Source organism: Monodelphis domestica, chromosome 1 (genome assembly GCF_027887165.1).
Source record: "Monodelphis domestica isolate mMonDom1 chromosome 1, mMonDom1.pri, whole genome shotgun sequence".
NCBI classification, from domain to species: Eukaryota; Metazoa; Chordata; class Mammalia; order Didelphimorphia; family Didelphidae; genus Monodelphis; species Monodelphis domestica.
In genome coordinates this window covers 561,715,418-561,729,491 of record NC_077227.1, presented here as the reverse complement: position 1 = coordinate 561,729,491, position 14,074 = coordinate 561,715,418, and the positions used below count along the sequence as shown (strand labels likewise).

At 34.0% G+C, this 14,074-nt stretch overlaps 1 protein-coding gene and 1 long non-coding RNA gene across 3 annotated transcripts in view; one reads left to right on the top strand and one right to left on the bottom strand.

The window, feature by feature from the left end:
- CSMD1 (CUB and Sushi multiple domains 1) overlaps nucleotides 1-14,074 on the top strand; it is a 2,624,761-nt gene that overhangs the window by 1,421,253 nt on the left and 1,189,434 nt on the right. The window lies entirely within an intron of this gene.
- Nucleotides 1-14,074, bottom strand: part of LOC103101691 (uncharacterized) — a 187,585-nt gene that overhangs the window by 124,817 nt on the left and 48,694 nt on the right. The gene's annotated exons all lie outside the window — the stretch shown is intronic.

Here is a 14,074-nt window from a genome sequence, read left to right as displayed (position 1 = left end):
TTAAACACACATTTTCTCCAGATGAAGATTTTTTTTTTGCTAATAAATTCAAATTTATTTCTTCAGATAACATTTAATAGGGTGCTGCTGGGTGTCTCAGTGGATTGAGAGCCAGGCCTAGAGACTCCTGGAGATCCTAGGTTCAAATATGATCTCAGACACTTCTGAGCTATGTGACCCTGAGTCACTTGACCCCCAATGCCTAGCCCTTACTACTCTTCTACCTTAGGACCAACTAAAACAAAAGGTAAATGTTTAAAAATAATAATAATAATATTGAATAATATTTTTAGGGACAATATCAAACTTTTCCTTCAAAAGGTAAAACCAAAAATAGTGAGGATATTCATTTTTTAGACAAAATTTCAAATCCACCCCAACTTCATACAGGAATATTTTATTAAGTTTAGGGAAAATCTGTTTTCCATTAATCTTTGAAAGGGCTCCTGTGTTTTAATTGATTCAAACTGCTTCCCTCAAAAATCCAATTAAAACATCCTATAAAATTAATTGTAAATTATTGGATTTTTACTATTTACATATTCACAATATTATGGGGTTTAGGTTTTTTAAAAATTGGGAAAACCCAATAGCAGTTTATTGAAACACAAATACAACATCTAGAAACATAATTATGTATATATTTCTTTTGTTTTCATTCTAGTGGGGAAATATTTCCTTCTATGTTACATAAATTATCCATAATGAATATACACATAAAAATATAAGCTATAAGTATTTTGTCTGTTCACATTTCCATACCATTTCAAGATTTGTGAAAACCTTTCCTGAAAACATTTAAAAATAAACCTTGTGAAATAGTTAATGAATATAACCAAAAATTTGATTTATCTTTTCATAATTGTCTTATAAGAATCAATTAAATAAAATGCAATTAAAATATGCAATAACAAATAAAATATAAATCATTATGGGCATTTGTCTTTTTTTGAGTGTGATTACATGATATAGTTATATAGATGATTGAATTACTTTAACTTTTTTAAATCAAATGTCTCTAATCATATTCACTTGGGGTCAAATTTGCAATTTGTTACATAGAACATGTGCTTACCAGTGCTCTTAGTTTTCCATTTAATATAACCTTTGAAAAGCATGAAGGGAATACTAAATTTAGAGTAACAAAGACAAAGTTCAAATCCTGCCTCTGACTTAAACCAGCTTCTTGACCTTGCTCAAGTCACTAAATCTTCAGTCTCAATATCATCATCTGTAAAAAAGGAAATAATTCCCACCAGGTTTTTGTGAGAATTAAATGAGCTAATATACATAAAGCACTTTGCAATGCACAAATTTTTACAGAAATGTTAAGTATTGTTATCAGAGAAAGAAAACTTTTGTTTATAATTTACAAATACCTGCAAACACTATGTGATATATAAGGTAATGTGAAAGCTACTGGGACAGATTTAAAGAAAAACACATGTGCTGTGACAATCATTTTATGCTTTCAACAATTTTTAAGTCAATATTTCCAACTGAAATACAAAGAAAGAAGAAGAAAAGAAAAGGTGTCCTGGTTTATCTGTGCCCTAGAAATCAGATTTGTCTGTCATAATATCAGTATTAGAAAAGAAATTACAGTATTATACATTTATGCATCGAACTGGCCTCCAGAAATGTGTAAGTTGCAAATACTCCAAAGAATCTTCAATTAAGTAGATTTACCAAGATAGTCAATTCAGTGACATTGGCAAATCAAAATCTGTCATAAACAAAACATGGTATATCTCTATGATTGGTTGATACTCAGGCCCCCCGATTTACAGCTTTCACCACCTTTGATTCTCAGATGATTTATTTGTGTAATAGGAATTCAGAAAAGATGATATGTCAGCCTTATGACCCAAATAACTCTGATATCATCTTGTTAAAAAAAATAGTTACTTTCTGAGACTCTATCTCTAGAAAGATCTATCTGCTTTTCACTTTTCAACTCAATCATTTTGTAGCAGTCCAGCCCATAGGTATTATGGAGAGACAAGGATTGTGAGTGAGCACATGGCCACCCTACGCATGGCAATGAGCTCTATTCCCAGCGTGGCTGAAGTTAGTGCGCAAAACCTTGCTTCCCTTTGTCTCAGTCACCCGAGGATAATAACCCCACCTTCACCTTGTCATAAGTTGCAATTAGCCAATGGCAATACACTAGGTAACTCATCCATATGTATTGAGGCATCATGTAACTGATCAATATGTATTGAGCTCATTTGCATATCAAAGAGAATAAAGGGAAGTTGACACTTGGAGGACACCGACAGGTTTGCAATGGAGCAACTTCTCCCCTTTCTCTCTCCTCTCTATCTTTCTCCCTGAGGCCTGACCTTTCGGCCAGGCCTCCCTGTTTCTCTCTCTTTTCTAATGCTAATACCTAGCATTATCTACTGCCTTTAGTTTCTGATCCCCTTTCCTTCTGAGCTAGCATTATCCTCTGACCAGTGCAGTGTTAAATTGAGATCATTGGATGGGAATAGCCTGAATAGTAACCTCCAGTGGTCGGAGCAGGCTGTGGCTCCCGAAAATTAATAATTGATTACTGACTCGATTATTTACATCTCTAAAGCCGGCTCGTTCACGCCCTTCACGGGATCCAAAATTTCTATCCTGTTTCTATCTTCTCTCCTTGAAACCTCTTGCAGGCCGGGAGGTTTTAAATTTCCATAATATACTCGCCATGGAAGAGTGGATAGGTTTAGACTTTGAATCTGAAGGCACCTGGGTTCAAAGCCCATTCTTGACATCTATGGACAATTAAGGAGTTCTTTTATCTCTTTGACTTCAGTGCTCTTGTTTATTAAATGGGAGTGGTAGTATATTAGTGTCTATCTTTAGGCTCAAATGAAATTGTATATATAAGGCATTTTGTTAACTTTAAAGTAGTTTAGTATAAATATCAGTTCTTATATAGATTATTTTTCAATCTTTTTTAAAGGGATAGACATGATTTAATTAGTTCAGGGAATCCCCAGGAGTAAAATTCTCATTCCTTAAATGGTTGGGAACCTGATATGCAATTCTAAGAGTTGCCTGGAACAATGAGAGATTTAATTACTGCTAAGAGTAACAGATTCTTTGTTCAGTGATGGCAAACCTTTTAAAGACAATGTGCCATGCCCCACCCATGAGAACTTGCCAGGCCCTCCCTGCCCAGATTGAGTGCCATCTTCGCCCAACCACCTTCCTTATCTCACACAGGGGAGGGAGAAAGCTCTTCCTTTGGGCTGCTTGATGGAGGGTTGGGTGATGTGAAAAAATGTCAGGCACTATGGAGAGGGGAAAGGGAACAGCTCCACCAGAGTCCCTCTGCCTTTTTAGTAATGAACTCTGGGGGTTGAGTTGAGGGGGGTGGGCCTGTGTGCTCATAGAGAACATTCTACTTGCCATCTTTGGCACATGTGCCATAGGTTCACCATTATGGCCTTTGTGGATTCAAGACAGAATTTGAAATCAAAACTCTTTCTGACCTGCTATACAAATACCACATTTTTGAATTTAGTTATTTTTATTTCAATTTTTTAAACTTGAGTACCTTCTATTAATAAAGTATGGTTCTTAATTCTGGGGCATAGATTGAAGAAGTTAGAGGGGACACTGGGTAAATCACTGGGCCTGAAATTAAGCAAATCCAGACATAAGCACTCATTAGGTATATGAAACCAAGCAATATCAGCTAAACCCTCTTTACCACAATTTCCCCCAAGTGTAAAATATATATCAATATATATTCCTCAAAGGGTTGTGAGAATCTGATAATATAATAATTGTAAATCAGTTAGTATAGTGTCTGGCATATAATAGGTACTTCATAGATGTTTGTTGCTTTCTATCTTTCTCCCTAGAATGTTAAAGATGAAATTATCTCTGCAAACCAGGAGTTTATGTTTTTTTTTTCTAGTGTAATGGATGGGGAAAAGACAGTAGAAATTATTTTTATAACTATTTAGAGCACCTTAAAATTAAAGTTGATTTTTAAAAATATGTATGTTTTTAATCACATAATCATCATAATATAGACAATAGCAATGAATAATTTTAGGGTGTCCTGAAACTTCTAGGAAAATCATATAATATAGTCTTATGTTATGCAGTTAAAATAAATGCATTAACAATTATTTTTATTTAAGCTATAAATTAATGAGGTTTCTATTTTTTCCAGGTCTATATTTCATAGATGCAATTTAACTGACTACTTTTGATATAAACCAAATGATCATCTAGTTCATTCATATCCCTGACCTCTATATTTCCACAAGACATGTGGGCAAGTGTTAGTTAGCCACATTCATTTGGATTATAAATGGCATAAATAACATGAAATCAACAATTAGCAGAAGGATGAATAAGAAATTGAACAATTCAGAAACCACCATTCATGTTTTATATATGTGCATTGATTAACCTTCAACTAGAGAGTCTAGAATAAAAGATATGTATAGTCATATAAAGTCTATTTTTAATATTGACAATAACTATGTGATTAGAAGCAAATATAGCTCCATTACACATATGGATTGTATTACAGGTCACATGCCATAACTGTCAATGCTTTTGTTCTATTACCTTTATGTTAAAATAATAAATATTTATATAACACAAACCTATAAGAATAGGAGGAAGCTGGTACAGCCTGGAAGGAAAAGTGCTAGATTTGCTGTCAAAGGACCTGAGACTGAATCACGCTATAATAGAAACCACAAAAGGAATTATAGTATGAAAATTAAATACCATGCACAATAATCACCCCACAATGATGAAAGAATTAAAATCCGATACCCTTAGGGTTGTAGAAAGTGTAAAAGGAAAGAGAGAGAAATGGGTTGAAAAATAAATGAGAGGTTGGTTTTGCAGAAGTTGGTTTGTCCTCATGCTAGGAATGACAGCAGATTCTGGAATCAGGAGGGAGGATTTGAAGGGACACAAACCAACTGAAGGGGATTTTTGCTTCCTGTCCCTGGAGGCCAGTGGAGAGGAGGTAGCAGATCTCCATTGTTTCTGCTGTGATAAAATTTACAGTGAGGTTAACGGGAAGAGGTTATACTGCTGGGAAGTACCTTTCCTCATTAAGAAGATTACATCAAAAGAAGATCCTTATAACAACTAACCTGATCTGATGAAGAGACAGTGTTGGGGTGAGGGCCTGAGGCCAAGCTCAGACCCTAGGCTGAACTGGGTTGAACTCAGTCATCAAAAATCCATTCCTTGACCATCTAAAGATTTTTAATTATCTTGTGAAGCTAACAAGGAGGATTAATTAGAGTTAAGTAGAGACAGTGATGCTTGGGGATCTTAGTCAGGAAAGGGCTTAGGGAGATTGAAGAAAACTGAAGAATTTCCCACCTGGAAAATGTAGAAGGGGGAGGCTAGTGAGAATTCTTAGAGCTGGGGAAATTGTGTTCCTTAATCCTCCCTTCCTAATCCATCTGTTTTATTATCAATAAACCCTTTTACCTATTTACCAACACTGCTAAGAGGCCTGATCGTGCACTAGTCCCAGTAAGTGAGGCCACTGGCCTTACTCTACTGAGATATCAAGTATTTCATAAGCAAATGAGAACAGGCAACATATTATCTATCAGATTTATGGAGAGAAGAATTTGTGAACAAACAAGAGATAGAAAGCACTGGGAAATATAAAATAAATAATTTTGAATACATTAAGTTAAAAAGGGTTTGTATGAATAAAACTAATGTAGCCAAGTTAAGAAGGAAAGAAGTAAATTGGGGAAATTTTTATAGACAATTTATAGGTAGGTCTCATATATAAAATATATAAAGAATTTTGTCAAATATATAAGAATAAGCCGTTACCCAATTGGTAAATGGTCAAAAGATATGAATTGATAGTTTTTTGATTAAAAAAAAACCATGAAAGCTATATATCACTATTTGAAAAAATGCTATAATTCATAAGATAAGAGAAATCAAAACAATTCTCAGATATCATGTCACACCTGTCAGATTGGCTAAAATGATAAAAGGGAAAAATGCAAATGTTGGACAGGATGTGGAGAAATAGGAATACTATTGTTTTAACTATGAACTGATTCCAACCGTTTTGAAGTGCAATCTGGAATTACCCTATACTTTTGACCCAGAAATACCACTGTTAGATTTATTTCCTAAATAGTTCAGGGAAAAAGGGAAAGAATCTATATATTCTAAAATATTTATAGCAGTTCTCTTTGTGGTAGCAAAGAACTGGATATTGGAAGGATTCCCACCAATTGGAGAATGGCTAAACAAGTTGTGGCATATGGTCATTATGGAATAGTACTGCTCCTTAAGAAATGATGAGCAAGTTAATTTTGGAAAAATGTGGAAAGATCTACATGAAAATATGAAGAGTGAATTGAACAGAATTTTATATATAGGAATAGAAATATTGTTTGAAAAATAACTTGGGTATCTCTAATTCCAGAGAAATAACTCATATATAAATGAGACATAGTTTTATATATATACATATATCTTTTTGTCAATTGATGCCTTTTCTAATGTTGGGGTGATTATGGAGGGAGAGAGTTAACTGGATATTTCAGTGTAACAGACAAGCATGAATAAATTTAAATTTAAAAAGACAGAATGAACGATTCTTGAAAGATTGAAATATATATATATATATATATATATATATATATATATATACTAGAAGAACTAAAAATATGAAGAGACAGAGAGAAACAGAAAGAGGGGGAGAGAGATGTGAGATCTTTGTTCAAAAAAGATCAGTTGTCCAAAGAAGTATCTTCCACTCTCTCTTAAAGCAAATAAACTGAAACTAAGAATATATAAAAATTCAGAATTGATACCCACCCCCAGTTTTATAAATAATGTTAGATTCATTTGGGAAATTATTCCACGAAAGTCAAATTACCAAGAAGCATAATAAGATAAATCATAACAGAAAATGTAAACATTTGAACTTTTATCTTTCAAAAGCACCAAAAAGTTTCCTGGGAAACTTAGAAAAGGCTTCTTCTCTTTGTTTTTAACCTTTGAAAGAGATTTTTCTTTGCACAAAACAATTACTCTGGCTATTCCAGAAGGCAGAAGTGATTTTGCTCAGATGTCACTAAGGTCATTCAACTACATTGCCAATGAAGATCTGTATTTCAGTCTGCTGGAGCCAAAACTCAAAAAGCTACAATTTCCTGACAATGATGAATTCAAATATTGAATTCCCCAGTGACTACTCAGAGATCTCCCTCTGCCTGTAAATATGAGGTTCCCTTCATGTGCCTCTTAGAATGGCAAGGCTCCTTAGTCATTACTTTCCAAAAAATTCAATTTTTCCCTCTGACAATTCTACTTTTAAAAATGATAAAGTTATAGCAAGTAACATTACCAAATGGATTGCAGTCTGTGAAATAATATATCAACTCCCTAGAAATCCAAATATGGAACACAGAGTATAGCTTTAAATGAGCCATTTTTTATAATATAGCTGGAGAGTGAGGTACCTATGTCTACCACCCAGAGTTTTAAGGGTTTTCTTCAATTATTTGTCATTGCCTTCACCTAAGGGCCGGAACTGCTCAGTTGAAGTCACATTAATTTATTGATGATTCATGGAATATTATGCTCATCAATCATTACTGGAATCTCACCTGAAGCTAGTGATATAGTCTTAGGATAGATGGCCTTGATATAGTCACAGAATGTATCCTTGAAGTAAAAACTGGGTTAGGCCTCTATCTAAATAATATCAACTTATAGCTTTATTTTATTATATTTATAAAAGACTTTTTTGCATCTTACTGGGGATATGGCATGACCTCATAATATTAATACTGAATTGTCATTTAAATACATTAGATGTTTGTTGCCATAAATTTTATTTTTGCACTTCATGAGATCATAGAATTTGGGATCAGAAAGAACCTCTGAGACCTTTTGTTCCATTTAGATATGAAAAAAGAATCCCCTCTACAATATAATAGAAAAATGGCTAACCAGACTTTAATTAAAGAGATCTAGTCAGGAGGAACCATGCTGTCCCATGACAATTCATTCCACTTTAAGATAGCCTTAATTATTAGACAACTGTTTGTTTCTTTTTTCTCCTGAATATCAAGTCTAAATTTATAACTTCCCTCAATTGCTTTATTGTTTTGCCTTCTATAGTTTTGTCTTCTAAGGTCAAGAAGAACAAAGCTAACACATCTTCCACATGACAATTCTTCAGATACAAAAAGACAGCTATGATGTCTCTCTTATCTTCAGTTCTTGATGCTAAACATCTGTCTTTTCTTAAACCAATTCTCATATGGGAGGATTACAAAAATCTTCATAATCATGATGAAAAAAAATCTTTTCTGGGCACTCTTTTTTATATCTTATAAATATACTTCCTAAAATATAATGCCCAAAAAGAAACATAACTCCTTAATTCCAAATATGTGCTCCCTAAGAAATATAGAAGTTTAATAATTTTACCAGCCCTGGTCAGTAGACATCTCTTTATACAGTTTAATATTTCATCTACTTTCTTGGTTGCTTTAGCATTAATGACTCATATTTAGCTTTCATTTTACCAAAACCCACATTTTTGTGGACAGATTTCTAAAAAAAAAAAAAGTATAGAATGTGATATAGACCCTCATATTGAAAAGTTGTTTATATAAAATCTTAAGAAATTGATAGCATGATAACCTTTTATGTTATTTTTAGCTTTGCTATTATCCAAGCATGTTCAGTTAAATTCCTTCTCTGATGATTTTTTTGTAGACTAAAGGTGAATTCTGTGCCACCTAAAGCTATCTACCATTGGAGTAAAAGCTATGATATCTCTCTCCACGTATGGATTTTAGGATCTGTCACATTATCAGTCAAATCATGAGGTGAATTTTTTCAACCATAAATTCTTATAAGGACCATAGATAACTTAGAGGCAAGTTGAAATCTGCTTCACTGGAAGTAATATACCCCTAAAAATATGGATCTGTAAAATAGTATTGCAATGTCCTACTCTTCAGAATGGTGGTTTTTACATATGTTGATTCACAGATTAGACAGGTGCTTTGAACTGTGATTTAACTGTTTGAGAGCTCTGACATGAGAGCTCTGACATCTTGCCTTGGATTTCAGAATGCCAGATCAACTTGAAAAATAGCTTCAAATGAAATCTTAATAGTTGAGAGTATGCCTGAAGAGAACTAAAAATGCTAGGTGGCAAATTGTTGAAAGTATGATGACTAAAAAGTCATTGTGGAAAATTGTTTAATGATTCCATCAGGAAATATTTGTTCTTTTTTCTAAACCTCATAACTCTATTAAAATATTGTCATTCCATACCATCATCACAAATGACTAATATAAAAGAATCTGTGATTACAGATTTTTCCACTTCATTGATTCATTCAAAAAACATATTTTGAGATCCTATTTGCCCAATAAGCCTTACTCTAGTTACTGAGAGGGACTCGGAGGTTGGGGGGTGGTGGCATGTGACTTATTAAGAATGTCATCAAAGTTTGGGTTTTGGTTTTAAAAGATTATTACAAAAATGAATAATATAGAAATAGGATTTGAGTGATAATATATGTGTAATGCATTGGAATTGCTTGTCAACTCCAGAGGGAGGGAGGGAAGAGGGGAGTGAGACAACAAGAATCATGTAACAATGAGAAAAAATTAAAAAAAAGTATATTAAAAGAAAGAATGATATCAAAGTACATAGAATATAACAAGAAATCTAAAATAATAATTGATTTAAAGTAGTAGAATATAATATGTGAGAGAAAACATAATACTTTGTAAGTCTAGAGCAAAGAGATATCACTTCTGTTTAGAGGAAATGAAAGATTTTAGAGCATATATGGTAGTTGTATTGGAACATAAATGATAAATAGGACTTTAATAAACAAAAACAATAGAGAAGAGTACTCCAGAACAAAGGAAAAGAAGTAAAGTACATCAAACACAAGGCAATCTAATTTGTGTGTGTAAAAAAGTACATGTGTGAGCAATGTATCCAAGAGTTCTTTTTTCCAATTTTTATAGCTATTGGAGTAGTTAACAGTACTTGAAAGGACCTTTCTAGATAGGCTGAGTTGCTCCTGTGCACTGGAAGTTCCTTATGTATGCTTTGCCTCCTGGGTTTAGATCATGAAGGGAATAGTCTGTAGGTCCTACTTGTACTACAGCTCCAAATTCCTGAAGTTGTCATAATTCTATCTGTAAATCCAGTATATAGGAAGCAGTAGAAGTGCCTCCCCCACCCCCAGCAATGATGTGTATGCAAGCGAAAAAGGCTTAGCCTGTCTAGGTGGATATCTAAAAAGCATCTCAAATAGTGAAATGGGTAGATCTCCCCTAGATCTGCTTCAAAGATAAAGAGTTAAAGGGAGAACTTCAGGTCATTTTAAATGAGTCTCAGTTCACAATTGTCCAACTTTCAGGGTTACATGCAGTTCATTACTATGAGGGGGAGAATGGACTGGGATAACTAGTGTTAAGATATCAAGGTCCGGGAAATCAAAGGTTTTAATCTCTGAATTCAGAGTCCTTTCTTCCCTTTCAGACCTTTACAAAGGTCCTTGGCCATTTCTCTGGGATTCCTCATGTTGAGAGGGATTTCTACTCTGAGTATAACATGGGCAAACTCCATTTCTGATATATTTTTGTGAGTTATCATTTGCCTATTATTTCTGTAGTTATTTTTATTATTGTGATGTCTATAATAATTTTTATTATTTCTAAAATAGTTATTATTCCTAAAATTTCTATTTCTATTTTCCTGATTCCTCTTTCTACGGTTCATCATTACATGACCCCTTTTTCCACAAAAGTGGCGCATTGGTGTTTGATATGTGGATTTTCACAAAGAGGCTATGGCCACTGCTAGATTTGCTTTTTTTTTCAATTTTTTTCCTTTAAACTTTTAGTTTCTTTTCTTAATGTCTCTATTAAATCATTGTTCTCATCTTTCTTTCCATGGCTATTAAATACATAAACTGCTACTCTCCTCAATTCTTCAAGGTCCATATTAGCCCTCTTTGGGCATTTGGTCTTAAAATTATCTTTGACCACCTTATAATAGTTTTTTTACAAACTGTCTTCTTATCTGTCTGACATCCCTTTCTCCGGAAAGATCCAGGTCTATATATCTGCCTCCCAGCTCAATAAGCCTATCCATAAATTGGGATGGATTTTTTAGCTTAAGATTCTCAAACTTTGTCTATGTACTAGGCCTATCAGAACAAGCTCTCATTGCTATTAATAATGCCTGTTTAGCTGGCATAATCTTGTGTAATCCATTTTAGGTCTTTCTGGGGCCAATGAATTTTTTTTCTCCCTTGACTTGACTGACAAGAGAAATGATTTTATTTTTTTCTCTTTTGGTTAAAAAATCTTGGAGCAAATTTTCCACATCTATCCATATGGGATCATAAGTCTGGTAAATGCTCTCCAGCTTTTTAATAACCATAATGGACTCATCTTTAAAAGAAGGGGTATATTGCTTGAATCTCTCAGTGTCTTGGGGTGGTGGTGAAGGATGTATGATGCCTTAAGAAAACACATCTCCATTCTTATTACAGGTAGGTACTCCTTTTAAGGGGAATTAGACTACAACTGAATTATTTTTGGTTTCTGCTTCTTAGCTTTGTGTCTGAGTTGCCACAGAGCAGATATAATGGGTATAGGGGGGGAAATGGGTTGGGTGGGAGGAGTTTGGGGAATTTGGGTAGATTTAGAGATAATTAGAACAGGATGAGGAGGAGTTGAGGTGGTTTAAGTATGAGCAGAAACGTGTAGAGCAGGATGGGACAGAGACTGAGTTGGCTCTAATGATATGGGAGTATGAAGAGATAAATCTCTTTTCTTACTGTGGGGATTTCTCACGCCTTTCTCAATGTCTGTTATATAAGTTTTGATATCCCCCAAACTCTCCTCCAGCATCTTCTGAAGATCACTTGAGTTATTTTCTAGTTTTTCAATGTGAGCTTTTAGTTTAGTTAATAAATTATCTGGGTTTTTTTTTTGTTTTTGTTTGTTTTCCTGAGGAGGAATAGGTAGAATGCCAGGCCTCCTTCCAGTATAAGTATGACTATAAAGATAATTTTAGGGTTGTGACTTAAAATCTAGAGTTAATTGGTCACCAGGGAAAATCCCAAATAAAATACCCAAGTCAGTCTGGAAATTTATGGTAATTTAATTAATATAGAGGGAAGGAATTTAAGAAGAAGAAGGAAAAAGAATATAGGATTTCTCCTGTCTGGCCTGTGCCAGGGGAACTTTAAAATCCCCACCTCTAAGTCTCTGAAGAAGATTAGAGGCTTCTAAGAGGATAAAGTTGGAAAGTAAATGAGGAAAACTCAGTCAGAAACTCACCACTGAACCGGACAATAGTTTGTAGCCATGCTAAGATGCTGAAAGGCCCAGCACACTGCTATCAGCCAACTCTCCACCACAAAAGGTACTGGAGAGAGGAAATGAGCCAATATAAAAACTTTTCACTCTTGTGTCTCCTCCTCTAAATGCCCATTCTTTTTAGTTCTCATTTTCTTTGATTAGATTATATCTTTAGAGTTACTTAACACTTCTTTGTTAAATTCACCTTTTGTGAATTACTTAATCTTTTTTGTGATTAATTTAACCTTTATGGTTACTTAACACCTTTTTATATTAAGGTCTTAAAATAGACTTGGTTAAAGTTCTAGCTTCACTATAAGGTAAGAGTTAAGTACCTTCATTGTTCAATCAGGAGATTACAACTTTATCTTCCCCTAATGTACAGTCTAAGTAGGGTGGAGTAATTTAGAGTTCCCAAGACTGATTTTGTTAAACTAAGTATCATCATTGTTACAATCAGGAAATAGCTTAATCCAATCTTCACACAGCTAGGAACAGTACTATATAGAGCCACTGTTAAATATTCTGTTGGATAAGTCACTTTAGATAGACAAGAAACAGTATCTCAATTTCAACTAGACTGCTCAGTATTGTATTTATTCTAATTGTTAATTTTGTTTGCAGTTCTACTTTCTGTCAGTAGATGGCACTGTTTTAATGGTTTTCTAACTTCTAACTTAGTTTGGCCTAGGGATAGTTTCAATAAAAAGTGAGGAAAATAATCATAAGATTAAATGAATTAGTCAAACAATTTGGTTTTAATGAGAATATAGCAAGAGGAGGGAAATATAGGAAAGAGAGAAATTGCCTAATTAGCTACCATATACCTATAGCTGATTATAACTATCATTAAAGTCCAGCTGATCACACTTCAGCTCAGCTTACCAAGCAGAGTATATATATATATATATATATATATATATATATAGTTATATATATATAGTTATATCCCAACCACCAACTAATCACCAACACACAACACCAGCAACCAACCCCCAAAGACAAACTACAAATGACCAACCCCCAAAAAAGGTCAAAAAGCCCCTCTCAGTACTCGCTTGGGACTTTTATATCTTCTTACTTCACTTTCTAACTCTCTGCTTCCTACTTCCTTTCTCTGTGGACTGGTATATCTTTACACATCTCTATGGTAAAAGGACCATCAGGTCCCCAGTTAAATTAGAGAAAGGGATTAAGAATTCCCTTTTACATGTGGAACATAGAGCACAGAAAGGAAACTAATATGGCATGCTGCATTCTGCTTAATCCCCAAAGGCAGAATAGGAACAATAGGTAGTAATGGCAGAGAAAATGAGTTCACTTTGATATAAGGAAAAATTCCTTAATGATAAAAACTTTTAAAAATGGAGTTTTTCCCTTCAAGAGGTTAATTTCCATTTGGAAATCTTCAGGTGAAGATGAGATATTGACTTTCTGGGGGTGGTTAGAGAGAGTATTTTTATTTAATGTTATATGGCTTTGAGTTATGGAATACTGATTCTCCTAAGGATTAAAATTTAAAATCACCCAAAGGATTATTAAGAGATACAAACTAAGCATGAACAGGATTGAATGTTGCAAATAAACATTCATGAAAAAGAACTACATGGGGGCAGCTGGGTAGCTCAGTGGATTAAGAGCCAGTCCTAGAGACGGGAGGTCCTAGGTTCAAATCTGGCCTCAGCCACTTCCCAGCTGT